The following is a 24,290-nucleotide window of genomic DNA, read 5'->3' on the forward strand; positions in this document are numbered from 1 at the left end:
AGACATGTGACTTAACAGAAATGGAAAAATATGTCCCTGAACAAAGAGGGGGTCAAAATCAAAAGTAACAGTCAGTATCTGGTGTGGCCACCAGCTGCATTATGTACTGCAGTGCATCTCCTCCTCATGGATTGCACCAGATTTGCCAGTTCTTGCTGTGAGATGTTACCCCACTCTTCCACCAAGGCACCTGCAAGTTCCCAGACATTTCTGGGGGGAATGGCCCTAGCCCTCACCCTCCAATCCAAAAGGTCCCAGACGTGCTCAATGGGATTGAGATCCGGGCCCTTCGCTGGCGATGGCAGAACACTGACATTCCTGTCTTGCAGGAAATCATGCACAGAACGAGCAGTATGGCTGGTGGCATTGTCATGTCAGGATGACTGGCAGAGATGCAAGGAAAAAGCCATATCTCAGACTGGCCAGTAAAGAAAAAGTTTAAGATGGGCAAAATAACAGACACTGGGCAGAGGAACTCTGCCTAGACGGCCAGCATCCCCGAGTCGCCTCTTCACTGTTGACGTTGAGACTGGTGTTTTGAGGGTACTATTTCATGAAGCTGCCAGTTGAGGACTTGACTGTTTCTCAAAAAAGGTGAACGGGTCTGAATACTTTCCAAAATATAAGACCAAGCTGGAAGTGGAAACGCCAGCCCAGCCACAACAATCCTAGAGGTTCACTGATGATCAACCTCCTCCTACACATCTGACTCCTGATGATCAACCTCCTCCTTCACATCTGACTCTTGATGATCAACCTCCTCCTTCACATCTGACTCCAGTGATCAATCCAGAGGGTCTTCTTTTTTGGGGAATCCCGATGGACGACGTCAACCAATAGGACGTCATCACGACCACCGCCCACAAGTTATTTGTCATTCAGGTTATCAATAGGAAGAGCATCAGCAATATGTCCTGTCTGGTAACTTGTCTCGTTTAATGGATTTAAATTGGCAGCTGCACAGGGAGAAACCCCATTAAAACACTTTTGTTAGTCTTTAACTGTATCAAAGTCTGTGGCCTGTGATGTTGGGCAAATTATAGTCCCTTATTATACAAGAGACCAAATTCACAAATTCTACAGCACTACGGCAGAGTCATGTCTTAAGTGTTAAACTAACAATGACTCATTAATCCTTCTGGGAATGTTATGACGTCATAAAGTTATGTGCAGAGTTAGAAAGTTGGCTGTCAGAAGGAGTACAATGTAAATGTACTTTTAATCCATCTGTCTGCATATTTCAAGACGTGGCATATGCAGTGAGATCCCCGATGGTTTTCTCTTCAATCATCTTAAATACTGATCATCTTAAATACTGTACTTAAAAACTGGAAGTCCACCTATCCTACTTGAGCTAGCTACCGAGCTAGCATACAAACTCTGTAGCACAGAGTTGATGATCGACAATAAAGGTAAAAATTAAATCGATATGACGTTGAGAAATAGTGCATTGTGGGTAGCTTAGAAGAAATAAGTTAAGAAATATGTAACAACGCAAAAACATAATTGTTTGTACTCATAGGTAACCAGATCGTGACTACAAGTTACAAAGTCTAACCACACTGTGTTGTTACACTGGTGAGTAAAAACTCATGCTTCTGTAACAGGGTTATATTGCTGATTCCCCTTGCCACTTTATTGTTAAGCCAATGGGTTTTTGGTTTGAGTTTGTCTTGCCTTCACCTACTCAACATGGCATCTTATTGGCTGGTTTGCGTAGCTTGCTTACGAGGGGGGGGTGTTCCCGTTAGAATCGTCCCAGTGAACAAGCACCAAACCAGCGGTAAGTTGTTGGTTGCAAAGCACTGTACATCAAAAGTGATTTTTATACTCGCAAGTGATGATTTAAATGTACAATTTATATCAAATTGTTTGTAAATGTTATTCGAACATCACACATAAGATGCAGCGGGTTTTGGAGAATATTTGTTGTGCATTTTGTTGTAAAGAATTCCCGCCAGTACTAGCTAGCAACTTACTGTGTCTGGTGGGGGTGGGGGGGTTCATATATTTTGTACAGTGCGTGAGTGCAGAGTTGGATGGTGAGATGTGCATTGCTTGACGTGCAATTTTGTGCTGTTCATATCAGAATAAATATACATTGACTGGTGCTACATGTTGGAGTTCCGTGTCGATGACTGATTGTACACAACGCAAGAAGATTACTGTTACACTTCCTACACTTTAACTTGTTGTTTGAAAACAAAATAAACATTTTACTCAACTGCGTTACCCACTCCAGTCAGCAGAGGGCGGTCTGGGAATTTAAGGTTATGCTGCTGGTGTGAAGTATAATGTAGTGGACGGCAACAGTAAGTCAGCCACCTCGGTAGCTTGCTAGACAAAATAGCCGAACCAATAAAGCTCTTTAGACGCTTTAGTGTTTATTAGCCACTGTGTTTTAAACCCACTTCTGTCGTCTAGTTAGTTGACCGATTTAATTTCATATCTACGGTGTTGTTGTTATTAGTGTTGGATCCTGTGTTTTACATTATAGCCAGTTATAGCAAGAAGGGGGAAACTCTAGGCGCCCGCATGATGCCCCTACGACAGCAATCGGGGGGGAAATCCCATATACAAACCTGGGCACATCTCGATCTCCAGACATTGGTAAATGCATTACCTCAGCCAGAGGACTCTGGGTGGAGGTGGGTGACGGCATTCGAAGGTCTGACTGCAGCCGAAGAATTGACAGTGGGAGATGTGGCGGCTGTGATGAACAGGAGCATGGGCGAGCAAGAATGTCAAGGTGTGTTGACGGAGGCAGGTATGAGGGGTCTATATTCCGCACGAACACGATTTGACATATATAGAACGGATATATGGGAAGCCGTTCGCCGCAAATATCCTACGAAGTCGCGTCCACAGCTGATGAAGAACCTGAAGCTAGAGGATACAGAGACTTGTGCCAGTCTATATGAAAAAGGCTAAAACACTGTGGCGGGAAGCATGGAATTGCGAACCTGACAAAGACTGATTTCACACCCTGTTCTTGGAGCAATGTATGCAGGGGCTCCCTGAACATGTCAGAGTTGAATGCGATAAAGTGGTGGGACTCACCAGCGAGGCGGTCGGTAAATTCGCCCAGGTAGCTTAGCATCATGTGGAAAGATACAGAGAAGGGAAGAGAAAAGAGGAAGAGGAACTGAAACAACTTCACAAGAAGGTGCTAAAAAAACAACTCCAAGAAGACAAGCCAGGGAGGCAGATGCCACTCACCAGCACCCCACATTCACAGTCTGAGACAGATCCACAAAAGGGGGACGCAGTGGCTGCAGTGGTGCAGACTATGGCTGGCCTCATGGCACCCCAAAGGAACGCATACTCTGGATATAGTGGGGACCAAACTATGGGATGGCAGCAGAGAAGACCAGCGTTTGGTTGTTTTAGTTGTGGTGATCCGAATCATTGGGCAAGAGATTGCCCTCATTCCATGATGGCTGGTCTACCTGTAGGACGAGGACACGGGGGAAGTTATGGACAACAAAGGGGGAGGGGTCAATGGGGCCCTCCTAGGGGCAGAGGTCAATGGGGAACACCAAGGGGTAGAGGGGGATGGCAGGGAGCAAAGAGGAGGAGGAAGAGGATGTGCGGGTTCCTACCCACAAGCACCAGGAAGCAATGTTCAACCGGATATTCCCAATGCATCCCTCATTCCCAGCATGGCATGGCTAGGGGAAAATCAGGGAATGCATCGGGACCCACAAAATTATCAATGAAGCTGCCCAGAGACATCAAACAACTCCAGTGCCACAATCTCCACATTTCCACCCAATGAAGAACCAGTAGTTAATTGTTTGATTGGAGGAGAACAAAAACGTATGTTAATTGACACAGGATGCACCTGGTCCTCTGTTCAAGCATCATAGGCTGCTGCATTGACATGGACTGAAACCAACCTTCCTAATGTATCCACTGCTCACATGAATGAAACACCAGTTTGGAAAATTACGTTTAACGTGGATGACACTGCCATTCCTGAGTTTGTAAGAAGAGCTAGATTTCACGGAAGAGAAATGACAGACCACCCAGATACCGAAAACATGCTCTCCAGGAACCCTGGAAGGCTTTGGACAACCAGTCCGGAAGACGTGGTATTGGTGGAAATGGACCCGATTGTGATTCTGGTTGACAATGACACTCCTACACGCATTTCTGGGCCTTTACTTACTCCAGAATGCCACAGGGGTACAGGGACTCCCCTGGAATTTTCAATTATGTCCTTAAGGAGCACCTGGAAGATCTCCCCTTACCTGAGGGGGTTACCCTTCTCCAATACGTTGACGACCTGTTGCTTGCGACACCTACCGCTGTGAGACCTGTCTCCAGGTAACTGAACTCCTACTCAAGCACGTGGCAGATAAAGGATATAAGGTCAAACGTGAAAAAGTGCAATGCTGCAGGAGAACCGTACAATTCCTGGGGAGGGTGCTCTCAGGACAAGGACAGGCGGTGTCATCAGCTCAGAGGACTTCTATACTGGAGCATCCGAAACCCGTTACTGTGCAACACTTGCTCTCCTTTCTGGGCCTCACTGGGTACAGCAGGACTCATGTGCCCGAATACTGCTTGAAAGTTTAACCACTCAGAGCCATTCTCAGACAGGCTGGAAACAGGAATCTCACAGCCACACTCACTTGGACCACGGAAGCCGAAGCTGCGTTCATAGCACTGAAACAAACCCTTGCCCAAGCAGAGGCTCTGTCCCTACCTGATTATACCATCCCATTCAGGTTGGATGTTTCTGAACAGGATGGCTATGTTCATTCCATCCTTTATCAGAAACAAAAGGGGGAGAGAAGAGTGTTACATTACTACAGTGCACAACTGAACAACATTGAATGTGGTCAAACTGATTGTGCAAGACACATTGCTGCGTTGTCCAAAGCAATAGGGAAAATAGCTCATATTGTTATGAGACATCCTCTGGAAATTAACACAGACCATGGAGTAACAGCCTTCATCGGCTCAAAACTGTTCACCCTCTCCAGCAAAAGAAAATCAAACATCACAAAAATGATCACAGCAAAGCACATTACCTATGTTACAGGAACAACCAACATGACAGACGGGATGGGAAACGGGGAACCACACATCTGTGAAGACAGAGCAGCAAAACAAGTAAAGGTTAGAATGGACCTGGACAACACACCACTGGATGGTGCAGCGGAGACTCTATTTACGGATGGATGTTGCTATAGATCAAAGGATTCAGGAAAAGGGAACATAGCGTCCTATGCAGTGGTGAAGCAAGGAGGAGGGACAGGAACACACGAGGTGGTAGAAGCAAAGAGATTGGACCCATCTGACGCCTCAGCCCAGCTGGCTGAACTCAGATCACTAAGAAGAGCTCTGGAACTGAGCAAAGGTAAAAGAGTGAACATCTACACAGACTCTGCATATGTACATGGGATCGCACATATATATACAGTGGATGAGACGGGGCTTTCTGACCAGTTCAAATGAGCCCATTAAACACAAGCAAGAAGTACAACGATTGATTGAAGCAATACACCTACCATCCGGTGTGGCCATTATGAAATGCAAAGGACACAACCGGGAAAACACCAGAGTAAGGGAAGGGAATGATATGGCAGACCAAGCAGCTAAAGAAGCAAGGGGATATACTGCACAGCAGATGGTGCAAAGAACAGGAAAAATACAGGGAGAACTAACAACGGATACAGTTAGGCAACTACAAGAAGCAGCGGACGTGTATGAACAGACTGTTTGGAATAGGCATGGAGCCAGAAGAGATCACCAAGGCATCTGGAGGGCACACACTGGAAAGACGGTAGCACCCACAAAGCTACTTACGTCAATGATACGAGAAGAACATAACAAAGTGCATGGGGGTTGGAAGAGCGTAGCCAAAGCTCTGAAAATATTGTGGTAGCACCCTCATATGCAGGACATGACAAGGGAAGTTTCAGACAGCTGTGAGATCTGCCAAGGCTACAATAACAGAATCTCATTGGGAGTGGTAATAGGAAGCTTTCCTGTACCTGATGCACCATTCCTGGACGTGTGCATTGACTTCACTGACATGGGACAAGACAATCGGGTGGAAGGGAAAAGATACCTGTTGGTAATGGTGGATAGGTTCACCAGGTGGATGAAACTATCCTCACAGCAAGGGAGGATGCACAGGCTGTTATCAAATGGCAAAGAAGGGACTTTATCCCAAGGTTCGGAGTTCCTCGAATGATCAGGTCCGACAATGGTTGCCACTTCAACAATAAACACCTGAAAGAGGTGGAGCAGGCATTAGGGATTACCCATAAATGTGGGTCCGTATATCACCCTCCATCCCAGGGCCTTGTGGAGAGGGCCAATCAGTCTCTGAAACGAAAGATGGCTAAAATAATGGCAGGGACCAAGCTAAAATGGATAGATGCGTTACCCCTAGCTTTAATGTCTATGAGAAACTTCCCAGAGTCAGATACTCATCTTACTCCCCATGAATTGATGACAGGGAGGAGAATGCCAGGTCCACCCGCTGAAAACATGAGTTTGCCTGGGTTAGACATAGCTAAAGTCAGATACACAGACTACATGCAGGCGCTAACCTCTCTTGTCGAAAGACTGTCCAAACAGGTGGTGGAGGTCCGAACTCCTGCTGTTGAGACCACAGACGAGAACAGAGATATCCTGGTTGGTGACTGGGTGAGAGTGAAGGTGCACTCCAGGAAGTGGACACAACCCAGGTGGAAGGGACCATTCCAAGTTAAAGAGGTATCAAGCCACTCTTTGAGGGTAAGAACGATCCATAGAGACATCTGGTACCACCGGACTCACTGTAGTAAAGACCAGACACCAAGCAGGACACTAGATCAAGTAGGGGAGGCTCTTGCTGAGTTACAATCATAAAATATGGAATGGTACAACCTTCTGTTGGTGACCACACTGGTAGGACTAGTAGCCCATACTACAGGAAGCATAGATATCACTCTAGAGGAAGGAGAGTCTCAGGTGCTCACTATAGCACCTTGTAAGATTTGGTCATGGAGAAATGGGGCTAGAAGGATAGGGGTTATCTGTTCCCCTCTTACCTCAGGTGGCTGTAATGTACCGGGTTCCTATGTAAGACAACGACCAACTTATCTGTGTAATGGGAAATGGTGTCCCTATTGGGACTACATGAATACTAATGTGGGAAAGTTCTGGGAATGGAGAAGTTACCCATATAGTATTGGGGATCTCTCTAAGGTAGAGATATTCTCATTGATTTGGAGTTCCCCTGGAAGGGACATTTGTAAAGGTGATGAAATCATACTAACCATCAAAACCATTAAGCTCTCTGATGCAGGTACGTACACCCTTGGACAGGAAACGGCTGGGGACGACATGATGGGCCTGTTTTCTATTAAGGTGCTGCCAAAACCACAGAGGTCCCAGACGAACCAGAGCCAGACACACTCCACTACCACCCCTGCACCGAACCTGCCACCTACCACCACTGTGTTAAATCCCATTCAGGTAATTAATGTTAGAGACTATTCAGCTATTGATCAATTAGGCACTGAGACTGGTTTTGATGGTAGTGACAATTTGTGGCTGTCCTATATGAGGTATACAGCTAAAACCCTGAGGAGAAAGGACTGCATTATTTGTAGTCATGCTATACCTGTTCTGGCTACGGACCCATTTGCTATAGGAGAAGGAGAGGGGTGGTTGTGTATTCTGAGAGGTTTTTACCAGGTTCAGCCCAATTCAACTCTCTGTTCCTCTTTGAGCCTTGTGTTTCCTACAGTACCTCCTCATCGGGCCCCTTGGGGTGTTAAGGCATATGGGGGCAATTACAGTTGCATCACGGGTACAGGTAATGGCATTGATTATGGGAGATTGCCTGAAGCTGATTGCAGTAGTAACATAACCATTAATGCCACTTGGCCAGTTACAGGCCTAAACCAAACTAGCGGTCTGGCTGATGTGTGGTGGATCTGTGGACCCAAAAGAGTGCTGAGACCCATTCTTAGAGGAGACTGGCAAGGTACGTGTGCTCTGACCAGTTTGATAATTCCACTGACCATTGTTGATGTTACTGCTGAACAGCTGTTGGGTTCTGTATCCAGGGGACCTGAAAACATTCCATCCCATGGGAGACATAGACGTAGTGCTCCATGGACAGAGGATGTAGTTGACATACACACTAACCTGTTGGGAGTGCCAGTGGGGGTTCCTCATGAGTTTCAGGCCTTGGGTAGGAATGATGGACTCTGGCACTTACTACCTATTATAGGTCCAGCCATAGTGGATGCAAGACAGACTGCGTGGATTAATTATATCTACTATAATCAACAGCGTTTTGTGAATTACTCCCGTGATGCACTCACTGGTCTGTCAGAACAGCTTGAGGCCACATCTAGGGTTGCCAGACAGGATAGACTTGCTTTGGATATGCTTCTTGCCAGTCAGGGGGGGTGTCTGCAAGATGTTCGGTGAACAATGTTGCACGTATATTCCTAATAACACCAGTCCAGATGGTAGTATATCTAATGCCCTTAGTGGGCTTGATGCACTATCTGCTGAGATGAGGACCATGGCGGGGGTGGAGGAGTCTGGACTGTTCTCTTGGTTGGGAGCCTGGTTTGTTAAGTACACTAGTATGGTGGTTACTGGATTTCTGACCCTAATTCTTGTATTTTTGTTATTGATGTGTTGTGCTGCTTGCATCATACCGTGTTTTAAGAAGTCTGTTACAGATGTGGTGAAGGCTTCAGGCATGATGATGCCTTTGCTTGATGCTCCAGTTGGAGATGCTGATACTGAAGCATGCTTTCAGGGGAGGATGAGACTGACTGAGGATGACCCATGGAATGCTGTGGGTGAGGTAGTAGAATAAATTTTACACCACCACAGTTCCTTGTTATACATTTTCTTATGATAGGGTTTCTTTCCAGTATGTTTGTTCTCCCTGTTGTGAAGGTTTCGAGTCCCTGGGTGGCATGGTGCCCACCTGGTGCAGGATAGGAGTAGCTGAGCGGACCAGATGGTTTATAATAATGCTTTGCTCTGCTTTACTCTGTTTTCCATGACCAAAGTTTTATCTTACATGTCAATAAACAATAAAGTCTTATCCTGTTTTTGTCAAAATGGGGAGACAAAAGCATATATCACTTGATTTTTCTTTTTTCTTGGTTGATTTTTCTTTTCTGTTTTTCTGTAAAAAATAAATAAAAATAATTGTGTTTTATGAATAATAAACTTTTTGTTATTTTCATGAAATGCTATTAACATATTACTATGTTGGGACCGCTGAAATAAAGGATAATGAGTGACACCCTAGCGGGTGTAAGAAGGGGGATTGTTGGATCCTGTGTTTTACATTATAGCCATTAGTATATATATGATTAAATATCATCTGATGTTGGTTGTGTGAGGTGTCTGCATTTGTGCACTTGAGCATCATTATGAGATTAAACAACTGCTTTGCTACTTGCCTGTTTGTGTGTGACAAGAACTGAGTAACATGGTGTGACCTGCATGTTGCAAAACTGTAGATAACAGCCCAGCAGATGCTTTGTCCTTGTGTTTGTATGTAACAATATTGAGCACATGGTGTGACTTGCTGTGTCTTACAAAGTTGTGATAGGGAGGGGTGGTCATCACGAGGTTTAACTGAGATGGAAAAATACTGAACAACACAATAGCAGGAACTGAGCAACTGTTCTAACTAGGCTGCGATACCAGAACAGTAAGGATCTATACATCGAGGAGGGAGAACTCCAAGAAGCGCCAAGAGGCGGGGACACGCCTGAGCACTTGCAATAGGCTGGGCAAGTTTAAACCACGCCCAGCCTCTACTGTGATAGGCCAACAGACGGGTTGGAACTATGTCTATCACAGTATAAAGAATACTGTTTACATACATCTTGTCAGTTCTCTGTTCTGCCCTGCGTGGTATTACAGTGAGCCCGTATATACGAAAGTTGCATTTGTCATTTAATACTTAGCTAATAAAAAATACATAGTATAAAATCGGTGACTCATTGTTATATTTAACCTGATACCAGATTCGAATTTACGCAATTCTAACATTAGTCAGCTAGCAGGCTGTTTAAGTTAGCATAGCTAACATCCAAGACCATGAGGTGCTGAAGAAGAGGTCTGCTGGACGGATAAAGATGCTCTGGGGCTGAACATTGTCGTGAAAGAGGAGAAGGAAGAGGAGAATGTCACAGTAAAACAAGAAGTAGAGGGTGAGGCTGTTGCAGTGAAAGAAGAAGAGAAAGACGTTTCAGTGAAAGAAGAAAAAGACGTGTTCAGAGTGAAAGAGGATGATGTTACTGTAAAAGGAGAGGAGGATTACGTTTTTGGAGTGAAAGAGGAAGAGGGGGAGTTGACTGTTACATCGAAAAAGGAAAAGGAGGAAACTGGATATCTGGGCCCGGTTTCCAAACGCATCTTAAGACATCCAATGGTTTTAACGATGAACTTAGCCATAAGGTGGTTTTGAGAAACCGGGCCCTGATTAACACTAGCAAGTACTGTCTTAAAAACAGAGGCACAAACTCTGCAGTTGTTGAACTGATGTGTGATGTTCAAGAGAAAATATGAAATAGCTACATCCAATTTTTTACTTTAAATTATTTATTTATAGCCATTGATTATTGAAGAATATAACACATGCCTCATGAGTTTAGTTCAACTGTTGTACCCCATCAGAACCCCAAATAATAAGCTTTTTTTTACTCCAATGTCTAGGAACAATGTAAATCAACACTGTATAGCCTCAACATGGTTAAAACTATAATGTTGATATCATGGATGGTCAGTCCTTGCATCCATATGTCTGTCTATGAATTTGACAGTAGTTACATTTCTCCAGCCCCATCCTCATCTTATTACCAAAACAGTGGTGGAATGGCAGCTTTGTTATTGTTTCAACTGTAGATTGGTTGTGTGGGTTTTTTAAACAGCAACAAAATGCCTGCCCAGAGACTTGGTTTGGTTAACAGCTGAGGGATGGGGGAAGGAGAAATGTAACCACTCAAATGAATAGAGAACTCTATTGTAGCAACCGTAACCCAAACCTAGCGACCTCGTCTAGAAGTTCAGACATCTTGGCATAACAGTTATAAGGTCTTGGTTGGCCTGACAGTCGCTGGACCCAGGTTTGAGTTCAGCTCAGGGCTACACCCTGAATTCACTACACTATGAATACAAAGACTACCCATCCATGATGTTATAATGATAGTTTAACCAGGTTTCTAGGATATATAGTATATTCTAGAATTCATCCATGATGTCATAATGATAGTTTAGCCAGGTTTTTAGGCTATATAGTATATTCTAGAACTGCCAGTGAAGATTTCCCGTGGGGGGGAAATATTAGAGCTGTTGATACATTTTTTTCATACTATTACATTAAAGGCAAGACATACCTAGATTTAATTACATTCATGAATTGGTTTGAAACCTTTGTTTTAAAACCTACTCAAACTTGGTGCCTTGACGGATTTGTGTAAAATGGTTTGCCATAAAACACTTTTTATTAATTTAAATGTAACCTTTATTTAACTAGGTAAGTCAGTTAAGAACAAATTCTTATTTACAATGACTGATGACGCTAGGCCAATTGTGTGCCGCCCTATGTGGGAATCCCAATCACGACCGGTTGTGATACAGCCTGGATTTGTTCCAGGGTGTCTGTAGTGGCGCCTCAAGCACTGAGATGCAGTGTCCACTGCGCCACTCGGGAACCCCAAAATCATGTTCTAGTGCTGTCCCCAACTAAAATACATCTTGGTCAACCAAGAGTCATCTGTTCTTTCTACCAATCGCCCCATGTGTTTTTATAAAATCAACTGTATGTACTGAACTGGAATGATGCTTTAAGCTGTTTGATTAAATAAGACACACAAATGACTGGAGGGAGCCAGAGATCGAGATAACCTAACCAGAAGAGAGAAATTCTGCCGTTATGCTCCTGAAGTTTCTGGTAATGGGCTACAACAGCGGTCGGCCAACTTTTAATTTATGATAGTATCTCAAAAATATTGTCTGTGATTAATCTACATTCTATCTAAATTAAAATTATACAAATCTAAAAGTACCATTTATTGCCAACTATTAAAAAAAATTGGCAACATAACAGTGCAGGTAGAAAATATCCTGATAAAAATAAATATCCTATAAATCACATTGGCTGCACATCATGGCCTGTCTACAATGAACTTGAAACTAGGTCGGCCCAAAACTCGAGATAGCAAGCTTGTGACATTGTATAAAATATTCTGGGCCCTCAGAGTTTCCCCGCTAGTGAGTTCGGGGCAGACACAGCTGTTGGCTATTTGTGCAAAGGATAAGAAGTAATTAGGTATTTTAATCAGACATTTCCACTGGATCAGAGCATTACATTTTTCACTTTCCACCTAGTGGTTATCAAAAGGGTGAGAGCTGGAAATCTTTTACAAAAATACTTTGAGGAACTATTGTCATTCGCAATTGATTTTGATTGGACTTTTTTTGATGTGAAGAAAAAATGTATTTAAGAAGCTCTACAACTCATTAGTGGTGGTGCGTTAAGACAATCAGAAAAACTATCAGACATCCCCAAATGGGCACATTTATAGGCCTACATTTGCGCTCAGGCCAGGTAGACTAGTCCTACTTCTATATGCGTAATCAGGTGTGCATCTTTACTCAACATTGACAGGATTGTTTTCAAACAAAAGACAATGAATAAATTGACAAAACTGACACATATTGCGGGGTCAAATCAAATGTTATTGGTCGTGTCTTTGGTATAATTAAAGTGAAGACTTGTTTTATCAAATAAATTCTCTGTCATTATTATTACGTGATTAACTAATCATGAAAGTTTTGTGCCAATTTGGCGAACACAGTGTACAAACCCTCATTGTCAGGCTGATGTTAAAGCTAGCCAAAGAGCATTTTACTGGTTGAAGTGTTTTTTTAAAAAGTATAAAGCAGTTGATTTGCGATGATAACACAAACATTATATTAAGCAGGACATTCAAACGAGCCTTACAATTATAATCCAAAGTAGTGTGAAATTCACTCATAAGCAACCTGGAAATGGAGGTTACTCCCCTGAGTTTTCCCCATTCACATTCAGAATACATTGTGAGAAACTAAAATCTTTGCTCGCCATTTTTGCTCCAGGCAGATATGGTACATCCATATCTAGTGGTTTCCTCATTACCAGATATACTACATCCATAACTAGCGTTTTCCTCATTAGCATGGAGGAGTTTCTGCAACTAAATTGTGTGTGCAAACACAGAAATTGTCCTATATTGGAGACCAAACGTTGTCTGGCACATTGCTTAGGGTTTCAACAACTTGAATAACTCAATCATCGATGTTACTACTAATGTGGAAACATGACAAAATATGACTATTCTTGCTCATTTTGTGGGCCTTTAACCATCTGTCTGACTTTGTTGTTCACGCAGGAGAGAGACGTGACTATCGTGGAGCCTCAACAACCTCATGATGCTGACTAGGCAGAGAAGAGTCTCTCCACATTAGAACACATCAAGAAACACCAGCAGAAACCCACAGGGAAGAGAACTCACCCGCTGCTCTGACTGTGGGAAGAGATTCACCTCATCAGCGGGCATTAAAATTCATCAGAGAATCCACACAAGAGAGAAATCTTTTAGCTGTACTCAATGTGGGAAGAGTTTTTACTCATTCAGCAGCCTGAAATCGCACCGTAGAACACACACAGGAGAGAAGTCTTACAGCTGTGCTCAAAGTGGGAAGAGTTTTACTATGTCGAGCAAGCGGACTACAAACCATATAACACATACAGGAGAGAAACCTCTGCTGTGATCAGTGTGACCAGAGATAATCTGATAAAATACCTCTGATCAAACATCAGAAAATACATACATGAAGGAGTTGTTTCATGATATCAATGAATTAATGTCACAATGTAGAATGTTTTAACAATGTACGAAGTGTATTTTAACGATGTCACAATGTAGAATGTTTAAACATTTTAATAATGTCACAGTGTAGAACTCTAAACGTTTGCCCCATGTTCTATTGGGATATTAGCCTCACGGAAAAATACAGGCCTTGAATTGAAAGAGTTACTATTTATGTACTATATATGTGATTTAACAAAAATTGACTGACAAAAAAAGAGTTGTGTTCCAGTTACCACATTGGTGACCCACTTGAATCAATATACAACACATAAAAATGTAGCAAGCTTTTTTCTACAAATTGTCCTCTAACCAGGGATGTACACATTATTCCCAGATTCCGTGTGGGTTTTGAGCTGTTAGTTTTAACAGGACATGCAACCTCATCTCCCTCCTCTCGCACAAATGATTTTAGCGATGAGTTATGACAAATAAGTGTTGTGTTCCTTTGTTTAGCGACCCCTACATTTAAATGCATCACTCCAAAATGTAGCTGACTGTCTTCTGCAGGTTGTCCTTCAATCTCCTATTTCCATGTGTTTTTTTAGTTGTGATTTCCCCCCTAATCGATATCAATGATTTATTGCCACTTGTCAAAACAACAGTGTTTCTGGTGCTTGTACAGTTTATAAGGAGCTTGTTTAAACAATACAAGTAATATGATTATTGTGGCAGATGTTTGTGTATATAGCCCATTTTATGTTTAGGTTTTCAATGTATCCCAAACTGTTTCTGCATATTGGTTATTAATTTGTACACGTTAAAACTGTGTTTTGATATTGGGGATATCTCACCTAGCAAAATGTCATTGAAAAGATGTTGAAAATAAGACTACGCAACCAAATATTTAATATTTACATTTCATGTAACATTTAGTAATCATAATTATTTATGTGACCATCTGACTTTTTTTTACATGGTTACAATTATAATATAATTGTTACAGTTATATTGACATTGTTGCCCTGCTTTTAGAATATCAGGATTCATTCTCAGATGTGCCAACCCAAATGTACTAGAGCATGTGGTAAGGACAACTTGGTTGCTGATTGTCTCAAGGGTGGGCAGTCAAAATATTTGTGTTGTGCATTTAACCAGTGTTTTTAACCAGTGTGTTACCATGGAGCATGGATCACAATAAATGTTTTTCCGTGTTGGAGATGAGTTTTATCTCTTATTCTTATCCGTATTTTTTTTTAAACTGAACTGTTGGTTAGGGTTCACTCCAGACCTGACTGCCCTCGACCAGCACAAACACATCCTGTGGCGGACTGCAATAGCATCGAACAATCCCCGCGATATGCAACTGTTCAGGGAAGTCCAGAACCAATACACGCAGTCAGTCAGGAAAGCTAAGGCCAGCTTCTTCAGGCAGAAGTTTGCATCCTGTAGCTCCAACTCCAAAAAGTTCTGGGACACTGTGAAGTCCATGGAGAACAAGAGCACCTCCTCCCAGCTGCCCACTGCACTGAGGCTAGGGAACACGGTCACCACCGACAAATCCATGATTATTGAAAACTTCAACAAGCATTTCTCAACGGCTGGCCATGCCTTCCGCCTGGCTACTTCAACCTCGACCAACAGCTCCGGCCCCCCTGCAGCTCCTCGCCCAAGCCTCTCCAGGTTCTCCTTTACCCAAATCCAGATAGCAGATGTTCTGAAAGAGCTGCAAAACCTGGACCCGTATAAATCAGCTGGGCTTGACAATCTGGACCCTCTATTTCTGAAACTATCCGCCGCCATTGTCGCAACCCCTATTACCAGCCTGTTCAACCTCTCTTTCATATCGTCTGAGATCCCCAAGGATTGGAAAGCTGCCGCAGTCATCCCCCTCTTCAAAGGGGGAGACACCCTGGACCCAAACTGTTACAGACCTATATCCATTCTGCCTTGCCTATCTAAGGTCTTCGAAAGCCAAGTCAACAAACAGGTCACTGACCATCTCGAATCCCACCGCACCTTCTCCGCTATGCAATCTGGTTTCCGAGCCGGTCACGGGTGCACCTCAGCCACACTCAAGGTACTAAACGACATCATAACCGCCATCGATAAAAGACAGTACTGTGCAGCCGTCTTCATCGACCTTGCCAAGGCTTTCGACTCTGTCAATCACCATATTCTTATTGGCAGACTCAGTAGCCTCGGTTTTTCGGATGACTGCCTTGCCTGGTTCACCAATTACTTTGCAGACAGAGTTCAGTGTGTCAAATCGGAGGGCATGCTGTCCGGTCCTCTGGCAGTCTCTATGGGGGTGCCACAGGGTTCAATTCTCGGGCCGACTCTTTTCTCTGTATATATCAATGATGTTGCTCTTGCTGCGGGCGATTCCCTGATCCACCTCTATGCAGACGACACCATTCTATATACTTTCGGCCCGTCATTGGACACTGTGCTATCTAACCTCCAAACGAGCTTCAATGCCATACAACACTCCTTCCGTGGCCTCCAACTGCTCTTAAACGCTAGTAAAACCAAATGCATGCTTTTCAACCGATCGCTGCCTGCACCCGCATGCCCGACGAGCATCACCACCCTGGATGGTTCCGACCTTGAATATGTGGACACCTATAAGTACCTAGGTGTCTGGCTAGACTGCAAACTCTCCTTCCAGACCCATATCAAACATCTCCAATCGAAAATCAAATCAAGAGTCGGCTTTCTATTCCGTAACAAAGCCTCCTTCACTCACGCTGCCAAGCTTACCCTAGTAAAACTGACTATCCTACCGATCCTCGACTTCGGCGATGTCATCTACAAAATTGCTTCCAACACTCTTCTCAGCAAACTGGATGCAGTTTATCACAGTGCCATCCGTTTTGTCACTAAAGCACCTTATACTACCCACCACTGTGACTTGTATGCTCTAGTCGGCTGGCCCTCGCTACATATTCGTCGCAAGACCCACTGGCTCCAGGTCGTCTACAAGGCCATGCTAGGTAAAGCTCCGCCTTATCTCAGTTCACTGGTCACGATGGCAACACCCATCCGTAGCACGCGCTCCAGCAGGTGTATCTCACTGATCATCCCTAAAGCCAACACCTCATTCGGCCGCCTTTCGTTCCAGTACTCTGCTGCCTGTGACTAGAACGAATTGCAAAAATCGCTGAAGTTGGAGACCTTTATCTCCCTCACCAACTTCAAACATCAGCTATCTGAGCAGCTAACCGATCGCTGCAGCTGTACATAATCTATTGGTAAATAGCCCACCCATTTTCACCTACCTCATCCCCACAGTTTTTATTTATTTACTTTTCTGCTCTTTTGCACACCAATATCTCTACCTGTACATGATCCTTTATCAATCCAGTGTTAATCTGCAATATTGTAATTATTCGCCTACCTCCTCATGCCTTTTGCACACATTGTATAGAGACTCCCCTTTTTTCTACTGTGTTATTGACTTGTTAATTGTTTACTCCATGTGTAACTCTGTGTTGTCTGTTCACACTGCTATGCTTTATCTTGGCCAGGTCGCAGTTGTAAATGAGAACTTGTTCTCAACTAGCCTACCTGGTTAAATAAAGGTGAAATAAATAAAAAAAATTAAAAAGGGGCTCATAAGTAAGCATTTCACTGTTAGGTCTACACATGTATTCAGCACATGTGACTAATACAATTTGATTTGAGTTTTGTTTGGGCTCGTACCAAGGGGACGAGAGTTCTCGAAGTTAGTGAGTTTTAGGAAGACGAGAGCAATGCAAAGAGATGGGGTGAATGAGTGGGGAAAAGTACATTTGACAGAAATGACCTTCATAATAACAAAGAACAAATATGTGTGCCTGAGGGCAAATTAACTTTCATACAGCCAAAAGGGGTGAGAAATTACACCAATATCAGTGGTCAATTTTCACTAATGTAAATAAACATGGATGATGGAACATATTCCCTCTTGCTGATGTGATGAAGCGCTAAGGGGACATAAATATTTACCATCTAAACCATGTGTGACCTCTCAGCTCTATGGCTGTAGAAGTGTTCTTCTTAACCAGTCCCTCAACAGCTCTCTGACTGAGCTCCACCCTCACTGGGTCTTCAGAGGAGAGGAAGGCTGAGGAGGGATGGAAGAATGAATGGATCAGTCAGTCAATAAAGCGTAGAGTTGCTGTCTATGCTGTCTGACAAGTAATTAAGGCTTAATGACTGCTGAATACCAACTATCAATTACTTAGATCGTGTATTTTCAGGTAGAGATACATCCTTGGGACGTCCCTAGCCTGTAGAAGTTGACATTTAAAATGGCTAAGGTTAGGGTTTAGGGTAGGGATGTCCCAAGGAACCCAGAAAGATGGTGTCCCAAGGAACCCTGGTGTGCGCCAGCTCATGTTTTTTAAGGGTAGGTAACAACACGCTGATCCCCACGCTGATCCTCAACGAAAAAGCCCCTCACGGGTGCGTGCTCAGCTCCCTCCTGTACTCCCTGTTCACGTATGACTACACGGCCAGGCACGACTCCAACACCATCATTAAGTTTGCAGATGACGCAACAGTGGTAGGCCTGATCACCAACAATGACAAGACAGCCTATAAGGGAGGAGGTCAGAGATCTGGCCGTGTGGTGCCAGGAAAACAACCTCTCCCTCAATGTGATTAAGACAAAGGAGATGATTGTGGACTACAGGAAAAGGAAGACCGAGCACGCCCACATTCTCATCGACAGGGCTGTAGTGGAGCAGGTTGAGAGCTTCAAGTTCCTTGGTGTCCACATCACTAACAAACTATCATGGTCCAAGCACCAAGACAGTCATGAAGAGGGCACGACAAAACATATTCCCCCTCAGGAGACTAAAAAGATTTAGCATGGGTCCTCAGATCCTCAAAAGGTTCTACAGCTGCACCATCGAGAGCATTTGTGTTATTTGTTTCCCAGATAAGTTGTCCTGATACGACCCATACCCAGCTCACTGTCTGTCAACTGATTTCACTTGTAACATACGCTGGCTCCTTTCCTGTTGGGAACGTATACATTTACCAGATTGACCGTCTCCTGTAACATACAGTATATATATATATATATGTAACAAAGGTATGCTCTTTACTATTGCTTTCAATCTATTGCTGTTTACTCCAGCATCCCTGCCTGGAATGGCAACTGCTCTGCCTCCAACCACAAGGCGCTACAGAGGGTAGTGTGTACAGCGCAGTACATCACTTGGGCCAAGCTTCCTGCCATCCAGGACCTATATAATAGGCGGTGTCAGAGGAAGCCCCCTCACTCTCTGTTATCATCTATGCATTGTCACTTTAATAACTCTACCTAAATGAACATATTACCTCAATTACCTCCGCTAACCGGTGCCCCCGCACATTGACTCTGTACCGGTACCCCCCTGTATATAGTCTAGATATTATTTAACTTTAATTACTTGTTGTTTAACTTTAATTACTTGTTCCTTTTATTTTCTATTCTTATTTGTACTTTTTTTTAAACTGTATTGATTGTTGGTTCGGGGCTTGTAAGTAAGCATTTCCCTGTAAGATAACATTTGAATTGTTAGACTCATCGTACAGAATGAATGACTGACTGCCAAGTTCAACATCAGTTCACCGTCTCACCTCATACTGTATTGGAGCAGCTGCAGCTGACTGCCCAGTTCAATATCAGTTCACCGTCTCACCTCATACTGTATTGGAGCAGCAGCAGCTGACTTGATCGTTGATGCTAATCAGCATGTTTTGAATCTGAGAGTAAATAGAGCCGACTACAACTATAAAAATGAAGGGTTCAACTGGAGTTGTTCTCAGATCCCTAAGAACCGTAGGGTTCTTGGTCAATGAAAAACAGACCCAAAAGGTTCTTCAAAGAACTTGTTAGAAGGTGGGTTCATCGAGGAACCTCTGTTGTTGCTGGACTTCTTCCGGGAACTTCACAATTACAACTGAAAACAATGGTGACAAGTTTGGATGCGACAACAGTTATTAAAAAGGTTAAGTTGGGTGCATGTTTGGGTTTGAATATGTCTAGAAATATTTATTATAATAATATAACATACTAATAATGAATAACGAAGACAATGATGGTTTTCTGTGAATATCTTCCAAAACGTTACTATCGTTAATTACAGTAAATATTAGAAAGCCGGGTCTGACCGTCGGCATTGTATGAGCTACAGTACAGTAATCTAGCTAGATAACGTTATGTCCTAACTCGGCAGAACTAGGTTTGGATTATTTCCCTCAACTATATTCTTTCCTATATATTGTATATCGTTTCCATAAAGCCAACTTGGCTTTACGCTCATTAACGTAAGTTTCCAATCTAGAGCAGTTCTCACGTTTGTGATAATGAACTAGCTAACATTGACTAACTAACTAACGAAGGACGGTGACCTGTCCTGATGAGATGTTACAATGAACTGAATCGTCAATGGAGGTCTTCCTCTTTATATAGCCTGCTACAGCATGCAATACTATTAACTCACAAGGGGGCATACCGTTACATGTACAATACTATCCCATTTTGGAAACGTTACATGGACAATACTATCCCATTTTGGAAATGTTACATGTACAATACTATCCCATTTTGGAAACGTTATGTAGAATCTTAACACTTAGTATTTATTTATGTTATAAGAAAGACTCTGAATACAAGCAATTGAACTGGAGCTTCACATTTACTCAAATGAGTTAGTACCAGAATAACATAGAACAACATTGCGCATGACCAAGGGTGCTCCAAGGGTGCCTGTACCACTGCCTCGATTTTGTCCTGTGTTTTGTGCAATCCATTGCAGTCACTCATGTCCTCAGAAGACAACCTTGTCTTTGAAGAACTCACACTTCTGTAAGTTTGCCTGTAGACCATACTCTTTCAGTCTTTTTAGGACCTCTTCCAGGTTAGCCAGGTGCTCTTTGTTGGTGTGTCCTGTTATGATCATGTCATCCAGGATACACTGGGTTCCTGGGATTCCTTGCCAAATCTGGTCAATAGTTTGTTGCCAAATGGCTGGGGCTGATGCAATGCCAAAAACCAGGCGGTTATACCTGTATAGACCTTTGTGTGTGTTTATTGTCAGGTACTGTTTGGAACTCTCTTCAACCAGTAGCTGCAGGTAAGCCTGTTTCAGATCGATTTTACTGAAGTGTTTCCCACCAGCTAGTGCAGCAAAGATGTCATCCAGACGTGGTAGGGGGTGGTATTGGTCCACATGCAACATTGAATTCACAGTTACCTTGAAGTCCCCACACATTCTAACAGACCCGTCTTTCTTCACAATAGGAACTATGGGTGTGGCCCATTCGCTTCTGTCCACTTTCGTCAGGGTCCCTGTATCCTGCAAGCGATCGTTTTCCGCTTCCACCTTTGTTCTCATGGAGTATGGAACAGATCTGGCTTTGCAGAATTTTGGGGTTGCGTCATCTCTTCGTACAAGTTTTGCTATGAAGCCTTTTATTGTTCCCATCTGATCACTGATAACTATGTTGTATTTCTTCCGCAAGTGTTCCAGTGTTTGGTCTGTGCCTTTCTCTTTGGACTGGAACGTGTGGAGCATTTTCAAGTCACACCAATTCAGCTTTATTTTTGAAAGCCATTCCCTGCCAAATAATGGGGGGCCAGTTCCAGGCACCACATACATCTGTAACTGCTGTGTTTGCCCCCCATAATGCACTCTGACCTGCAACGCCCCCATTGGGCTCAATTTCTCTCCTGAGTATATCTTCAGCAACACATTTGTGTTCTTCAGCTTGATAGCCTTAAAGTGCTCATTGTAGACGGTAGTGGAAATTATAGACTGCAGATCCTGCGTCCAGCTCCATTTTGAGGGGGTTGCCTTCGATATCTGGTGTCACCCATATTATGCTACTGCTGGGAGAAGTCACTGTGTTTAACTCCATTGTACCAATTAATTGTTCATCTGAATCACTGACACTGTTCTCTGCTAGTGCATTCACAGACCCTTTAATTTTCTCAGTTTTCATGTTGTGACTGAATTTTGCTTTGCCTGCTCTTTAAATGTGCCCCCTTCTTCTGCATTTGTGACAAATTTCGTCTTTGAAACGGCAGTCCTCTGCTCTGTGACCATCTCTAGCACACCTGTTGCATTTTTCGGCCACATGGGGGCGCTGTCGGCTGCGTGAAAACAGTGCAGGGAAATTTGTGACAGGTCAGTACTTCTTTTACTTTTCAACTCAAATGCATCTTTAGTCGCAATTTCCTTAGCCACAGCAATTTCAACAGCCTTTGCAAACGTGAGCTCCGATTCTGTGAGCAAACGTTTTTGAATGTGTTCATGTTTCAGTCCACAAACAAATCTATCCCTTAATGTGTCATTTAGGTTCTCTCCAAACTGGCAATGCTCAGGCAGTTTCTTCAACTGTGATCTCTTGTGGAAACGAAAACGTTCCGCGATGAGGAGTGGTTTAGTGATAGTTGATTTTGCAATATCTCCACAATCTCTGTGAATGTTTTATTTGAGGGCTTCAGAGGGGCAGTCAGATCTCTTAGCAAACTGTATGTTTTTGGGCCAAATAAACTCAACGCTGGTACTCTTTTGTTATCAGCAATGTCGTTTGCAATGAAGTACTGTTCCAGTCGTTCAATGTAAGTTGCCCAGTTTTCTTGCGTGTCATCAAACACATCTATTTTCCCGATGCTAGCCATTCTTTTTACCTTTGGCTCCACGGGTCTTTGATCTGCCGGCTCGTTCTCGTTAGCTCTCCCCTCGTCTTCACTGCTTGCTAGCTGTTGTGCTTCAGGGTCAAAATCTTCCTCTCTTCCTATGAACTCCATCTGTATTCGTGATGCACACTGCAGGTAATCATCCTCGTCGCCATTGTAGTGTCTTAACACTTAGTACTTATTTATGTAATAAGAAAGACTCTGAATACAAGCAATTGAACTGGAGCTTCACCTTTACTCAAACGAGTTAGTACCAGAATAACATAGAACAACACTGCACATGACCAAGGGTGCTCCATCCTTAAAGGGGACATCAGTAATTAACAGAACATAACACGTTACATGGGCAATACTATCCCATTTTGGAAACGTTACATGTACAATACTATCCCATTTTGGAAACATTACATGTACAATACTATCCCATTTTGGAAACGTTACATTGACAATACTATCCCATTTTGGAAACGTTACATGGACAATACTATCCCATTTTGGAAACGTTACATGTACGCCCCCTTGTGGAGGGAAATTAATATCTTAGATGGTAGCTGTAGATGGGATTCAAATGCATAATGGTATTAATACAGTGTCTAGACTACCTCTTTCGTATAATTGCCCTTCAGAATCCAAACACAGTATTGCCACGCAGCAAAATGTTGTGTATAATCTTTCAAGTCAGCCTGATAAAATATTGGACAATTTGTGTTCAAAGATATCTTGAAATGTGATATTTCAAGATTACATTTATCCTACATAGCAGTCAATACAAACTGGCATCTATTAGCATACACTTGTGCAAATTATCTTTTCAGATCGTCTCATAAATGAATGAAGTCCATGGAATGGATATAGACAAAAGATTGTATTAATGTTTTCAATGTATGTTGTTTTATTTGTACATCTTTATTTATATATTTTTAAATGTCATGAAAAGCACTGCCATTTCTTACTTTTGTTGACACAAATCCCTTTCACCATGAGAGTGAAATCCCGCTGGCCTTTGATGGGGAGAACATCCACGCCCTCGAGGACGTCCCCATGGGTCTTGGGGCTCTGGCTGAATTTGTTATTTTCCCTTAAATTTCCCCAAAAATGTCAGAAAAACACTTATGTTGTTAAGTTACTGTGTTCTGGGAATAAGAGAAGTTGGGTGAAGTTACCAGGGCCGGTCATAAAGATGGCAAACTTCCTAACATAACTAAGTGAAAATGATATACACACTAAAGCTGAAAAATCTGTATTTAGCATCAAGTCTACAATATTGTTAGTTTGTCTATGATTAATTTTTAATGTATGTTGTTTTTATTGTACACTGTACAAAGTAAATGTTTTATTTATTATGGTCTGACATGTCTACAGAAATGTTGCATTTTTGTCATGTGTTTTGTTTGGTAAATAGTTTTGTAAATATTAATTCACATTTGTGGTATTTAAATTAATATTGTCAATATTGTTATTATTAATATTAAAATATGTTTTTATAATGGAGGGAGGCTGGACAGGGAGTTTAAAAAAATGAACCCCAAAAGGTTATTTGAGGAACCATGATAAGGGGTTCTTCAAATAACTTTTAGGGGTTCCCAGACAGTTTCATTTTGAAGAACCCCTAAAGGATACTCAAGGAACCTTTACTTTTTAGAGTGTATATTGATAAAAGTCACCTTGTCCGAGAGACATTTACATAGTTTTTAAAGCCCAATTTGGGATGACTGTTTTGGGGCGAAATAGCGGCCATAACAGACAGACCTGATATCGCCCATAAT

The 24,290-nt window shown here is 42.8% G+C and overlaps 1 pseudogene; it reads right to left on the bottom strand.

The window, feature by feature from the left end:
• Positions 1-24,290, bottom strand: part of LOC135520267 (zinc finger protein 239-like) — a 467,619-nt pseudogene that overhangs the window by 276,753 nt on the left and 166,576 nt on the right.

The sequence above is a fragment of the Oncorhynchus masou genome, chromosome 4, assembly GCF_036934945.1.
Source record: "Oncorhynchus masou masou isolate Uvic2021 chromosome 4, UVic_Omas_1.1, whole genome shotgun sequence".
Classification (NCBI taxonomy): domain Eukaryota; kingdom Metazoa; phylum Chordata; class Actinopteri; order Salmoniformes; family Salmonidae; genus Oncorhynchus; species Oncorhynchus masou.